Source organism: Falco rusticolus, chromosome 2, assembly GCF_015220075.1.
Source record: "Falco rusticolus isolate bFalRus1 chromosome 2, bFalRus1.pri, whole genome shotgun sequence".
Classification (NCBI taxonomy): domain Eukaryota; kingdom Metazoa; phylum Chordata; class Aves; order Falconiformes; family Falconidae; genus Falco; species Falco rusticolus.
In genome coordinates, this window is record NC_051188.1 from 32,138,070 (window position 1) to 32,144,169 (window position 6,100).

Genomic DNA, 6,100 nt, shown 5'->3' on the forward strand with positions numbered 1-6,100 from the left:
TTGCCTTCTGGAAGAATGTCTTCCTTGGTACATTATGGTGCTCCTATAGCATCCTGTGGTTTATCACCCCCTACCCCCCCCCCCCCCCCCCGATCTGTGCATACATCCATAGTGTTGTGAGCACTAAAAAAGCATCAGCCCAGGTTTAGAAACAAGTTTAGTCTTGATTACATTGTGCATTTGTTTGTCAGAATCCTTGTCAAGGGCAGATGTTAGTTTGTCACATTGACATTGAAAACTGAAAACAATGCCATGAAAATATTCTGAAGTGGAGGTTTTGACAAAAGATTCTGCTCTTTGTCTTTTAGTCATGGCTAAATGTTGGAGTTAAATCTTGGGGACTGATTTTTTTTTTGGTGGTTGTTGTTGTTTGGTAGAAGTCTAGCCTTCTATTCCACCATCTAAAATACAGGCTCACATGGGGTTGTTTTGTTGCCTAATAATGATTTTCTTTCCTCTAGTTCCTTAACTTGTGCCATACATCTCATTTGTGGTGCACAGAAAACAAGAAATAGTTGAAAATTCTGTCCCACTGCTCTGCTATTTATAGCTATGACTGCATATTGTGTTTGTAATGCACTGTCTAAATTTATGGAATTATATAAATATCAACACCCTTGTAAAAGTTGTGTCTCAAGAATATATGTGCAGAATAGAAGCACTGATCATAAACATTATATTTCTAAGGCAGATGATTCATTCTTCCCATGATGATCCCACGAGCCATTTCAATCTCATGGACTTTCTTAAGGCTCTTACAGTTTTACTGCAATGAAAATACCAGCGAAGGACTCTCAGCCACGGAGATCTGGCACTCGGACAGAACGTGATTTTTGGAGTGGAGTGGTACCAGTGCTGTTGAAAGCATGGGTAACAGCTGCAGGAAAAGAAATGGATGTCTTAGGACTGCTACTAAATTGCACTTTAAACAACCCTTAATGTGTTTCTGTCCCTATTGAGTTGATGGCAGAGCTTTCTTTGATTGTGTGCTAACCCTGTGTTTTAAAAAAAAAAAAGGGGGGGAGGGGACCCACCGAAAAAATCCCCAGAACCAGAAAAAAACTTTAACCTGAATTCTTTATGATGTTGTCATTATGGACTTAAGCATATTAAACTTTCACACAAAACCAAAAACTGTCAGAAGAAATATATATTAAAAGTCTGATTCAATGTAGATGGGAGGAGGTAGGTTTCTTTTGGGGCAAGGTCAGTTTATGGCATGCATCAGGCATTTTAACCTAGGGCTTGCTGCGTACATGCAGAATTGCTGCTGTTCTCATATTGAACCATTTCAGGCATGTGGAGGCATTTGCTGCAATAATGTTAAACTCTGAATTGCAGTCTTGATCAATGAGTGGAAGGTCTCTGCCCCTTCCTCTCACCTACTTTTCCTGTTCTTCCAGGCTGTGTTCAGACATCATATACCCCTTCCTGCTATTCAAGAATGTGCTTAGTACTTTGGATTCAGCCTTAGGATAAGAAAGCTACCACAATGACCTTTTTCTGGTACTATCAAATGCCTATAGGCTTCTCTGGTCCCTGCAGCTTTCCTGCTCTGTGTTAAGAGGGGTGGGTTTTGTTTACTCCTTTCTAATAAGACGGGTCTCTGTGTCTGTGTAAGAAGAACCTGTTGCTTCTGACACACTGCAGGAACCAAAGTCTTGATTAAGCTTTGTGTAGTTTTTCACTTTCTCATTGTTTTGGTGTAGGGTGGTGGGTTTGTGGTGAGGTTTTTTCAAGTGTTATTAGGAAAAAAAAAAATCCTACTTCTCAGGCTTTTGACTCACTTCAGATAAAAATAAAATTTCAGAAGTGTGAAGGTTGTCACTGAAATATTTTTATCTTCTAACTTGGCTACTGAATATGTAATTGTGGGTGTCTAGTTTAAATTTGGTACTCCTGGGCTTTGGTCATTTTTTTTGTTTTAAATCCATCTCACCTACTGAGCTAGAACAGTTGAGAGAAGAAAAAAACACTAAAATCAGGCTTTACTCAGTCGTGGTGGTGCAGCTTAGGCAATCTAGGCTTCCCTGTGAACAAAATCACTGACATTACAGCACAGCTAGCTACTCCTGAGATGAGGGTAAGGGAAACAAGTGGTGTGCATTTCTAACCTATGATTTCTTGGTCAGAGAGGGCTTTTGCAACAGATTTTGTGTGTTGACGTTGCAGTCCTTGCATTGGGAGCATAGGGGATAGGGCGGTTTGATTAGCTCTGCTCCAAAGGGAGGTGCTGTCAGGGCTGGCTCCAATCCTCTGTGTCATCTCCTTACAAGGGGTGTCCCTCTGCTCCCTCTGTTCCTGTCACCACTAGTCCAAGTCATGCGGTGCAGTCGTTATTCAGGAATAACAGTCGTAAAGTCCTAGCAGATCTTAAGTGTTTGAAAAGTATTGAGGCACAAATACAAACGCTTTGGGCAGGTTGTTCTGTTAAAGGCAGAAGTCTGGGCTAGAATTCTGTATTCCCCAAGCTATCTAGAAGTGGCAATCTGTCATACTGTGGACCGGTGTCATCATGAGGCTACTTCTGAATATCGTTAAAAGCACAAGACAATTGGAGAGAGTTCCTGAGGACTGTAAGGAAAACGAATACCAGTTCAGGAGGATCTGGAGACCTAAAGGTCATCAGCTTCACCTTGACCTCAGGAAAGGTGGTAGAACAGATGAGCCTGGAAACCATGTCTAGATGTAGTAAGGCCAAGAAGGTGTTTGGGCTTAGTCAGCATGGATTTATGAAGGAGAAATGCTTGATCAACTGGCAGGTCTTCTACAGTGAGATTACTTGCTTGGTGGCTGGGGTGAGGGCAGTGGATGTTGCTTGTAGCTTTAGCAAGGCTTTTGATACTGTGTCCTGTAAAATCCTCATGGGTGTAGTGTGGGCTAGTTAGGTGGATGCTGAGATAGATCAAACATTAGCTGAAGCGTGGGCTCAGAGGGTTGTGATCAGTCACCAGTAGGCTGAGGGAGCTGGTCCTTTCTCTCTCTTCAGCACTGGTGAGGCACACCTGGATTGCTGGGTCCAGTGCTGGGCTCACCAGTACAGGAGAGACGGGGACGTACTGGAGCAACTCCAGTGTGGGGCCACAAAGATGATGAAGGACCTGGAGCATCTTTGGGATGGGGCTGGGAGAGCTTGGAGAGGAGAAGACTCAGGAGGGTCTTATCCATGTGGATAGATACCTGATGGGAGAAGTAAACAAGATGGAGGCAGGTTTTTCCCAGTGGTGCCCAGGACTTGAGGCAAGGGACAGTAATCAAAATACGGGGAATTTCTTTTAAATACAGGAAGAAACATTTTTACTCTGAGAGGGTTCAAACACTGGAATGGGTTTCCCAGAGAGCTTGTGAATATCCTTGGGGATAGTCAAAACCTGACAGGCCGCAGCCCCCAGCAGCCTGCTGTGGCTGACCCCACTGTGAGCACTGGATGGTCTCCAGAGGTGCCTGTCAGCCTCAGCAGCCCTGGGACTGTGGGCTAAACTGGATGTGCTGCTTGAAATTACTTCCCAGTGTAAGACACCTGCCTTGGAAGCGCTGCCCCTACTGAAACGACTGAGCAGTCAAACCGCGCAGGCTGCCCGGCCCCTACAAAGCTGACAGGCTGCTTCAGGGATTGAAGAGAAAGTCCAAACTTGGCATCCATGACAATGGACACGATTCCATGGCCTATGTTTGTCCCTAGTGTTTGCCTTTGCATGACCTTGGACTTCAGGTCCATGCATCAGTTTGCAGACCGGGATGCTAATTACAGTGCTTTTGCTTCCCTTGCGATGCAATTTGAGATGGATGAATGAAAAATGCTGCATCTAAGTGCTGTGTTTTGCTGTTACTGGGTGAGGTGAGAAAGAGTTGTCAGGCTGGTATCGCTGATGCAGTCGGGGAGTGCTCAGTACCTGAAAGAAACTCCCACTCTCCCTACATCTCATCACTCTTCTGGCTTATGCTGTGTGACTTTTCCTCATTTGTCCTCTAGTTTCTAAATACACTCTTCAGGTGGAAGCCCTTTTTTGGTTAGACAGCTTTTTTGGCTTGGTATAATCTTTCTATCCTTATTGTATATTTAAAGGAAGCTGTATAGGCTCTGTATGTGCACGGGCTCTTGTATGAAAGCAATACGAGCTCAGAAAAATAAAGCTTCTGTTGAGGTGTATCTGACATGCTGAAACCCCTAAGTAGTCATAGGAGCAGTTGTTGTTTTGGGTGAGGGGAAATTCAGTAGACATTTCAGCTGAACATTTTTCGGGTTAACTGTTGTCATAGAATCGTAGAATGGTTTGGGTTGGAAGGGACCTTAAATATCATCCAGTTCCAACCCCTTGTCACGGGCAGGGACACCTTCCACTACACCAGGTTGCTCAAAGCCCCGTCCAGCCTGGCCTTGAACACTGCCAGGGATGGGGCATCCACAGCTTCTCTGGGCAATCTGTGCCAGGGTCTCACCACCCTCACAGGAAAGAATTTCTTCCTAATGCCTGATCTCAATCCACCCTCTTTTAGTTCAAAGCCGTTCCCCCTTGCCCTATCGCTACATGCCCTTGTAAAAGCCCCTCCCCAGCTTTCCTGTAGGCCCCCTTCAGGCACTGGCAGGCTGCTATAGTCTCCTGGGAGCCTTCTCTTCTCCAGGCTCAACTTGGTGTCGTTGGCAAACTTGCTGAGGGTGCACTCAATCCCAGTGTCTGTGTCACCAGCAAAGAAGTTAACAGCAGTAGCCCCAGTACATACCCCTGAGGAATGCTACTCATCGCTGGTCTCCACTTGGGCATCAAGATGTTGACTGTAACTCTTTGAGAGCGACCATCCAGCCAATTTCTCATCCACCAAGCGGTCCATCCATCAAATCCCTGTGTCTCCATTTTAGAGACAAGGATGTCATGTGGGACAGTGTCAAATGTTTTGCACATGCAAATGCAGAATTAGCCACTTTTCCCTTATCCAGCAATGCTGTAACCCCATTGTAGAAGGCCACCAGATTTGTCAGGCACAATTTGCCTGTTAACAATCACCTCCTTATTTTCTATGTGCCTTAGGAAGATCTGATCCATGATCTTGCTGTGCACAGAGGTGAGACTGACTGGCTATAGTTTCCAGAGTCTTCCTTATTTCCCTTTTTAAAAATGGGGGTTATGTTTCCTCCTTTCTGGTCATGGGAACTTCACCACACTGCCACAACTTCCAAATATGATGGATAGTGGCTTAGCAACTTCATCTGCCAGTTCCCTTGGGACCCACAGATGCATCTCATCAGGTCCCATGGACTTGTGCAACTTCAGGTTCCTTTGATGTTCTCAAACCTGATCTTCGATAGTGGGAGGTTCTTCATTCTCCCAGTCCCTGCCTTTGCCTTTTGAAGCTTGGCTGGTGTGGCTGGAGTACTTGCCAGTGAAGACTAAGGCAAAAAAGTTGAGAACCTCAGCCTTTTCTATGTCTGAGGTAACCAGGTCTCCCGTTTCCTTCTGGAGAGGGCCCGCTTTTTCCCTAGTCTTCCTTTTATTGCCGACATACCTATAGAAGCTTTTCTTGTTGCCCTTGATGTCCCTGGCCAGATTTAATTCTACCAGGGCTTTAGCTTTCCTAGCCTGATCCCTGGCTGCTCAGACAGTTTCTCTGTATTACTTCTAGCCTGTCTGTCCTTGTTTCCGCCCTCTGCAGGCTTCATTTTTGTGTTTGAGTTTTTCCAGGAGCTCCTTGTTCATCCATGCAGGCCTCCTGACTTTTTTTCCTGACTTCCTCTTTGTTGGGATGCTTTGCCTCTGGCATCACCATGAAGACACTGATCTGGGTACTTTTGGAAAATGAGACAAGAAATTGGCACAAATGCAATATGTAGTCGGAGGAAAACAGCAGATTTGTTTTCTCTTTGTTGCAGCAAGGTAGATACCAAGTTGTTAAACCTGTTTCCCCCACTCCAGTCTCTCCACTTACTTTATAAACACGGGGTGATCTGCCTGAATAATGGAAGTGTAGCCTTAGTTTTGGGGAGGCTGAAAGAAAATTGCCACCAATATTTGTCTGTGCTGGGCCACTACTCCTGTGACCAGCAGGCATCTGTTCAGACTGGGTGCCTTTTAAACTCTGCTTCCTCGGCAAATGGTTGGGGCGA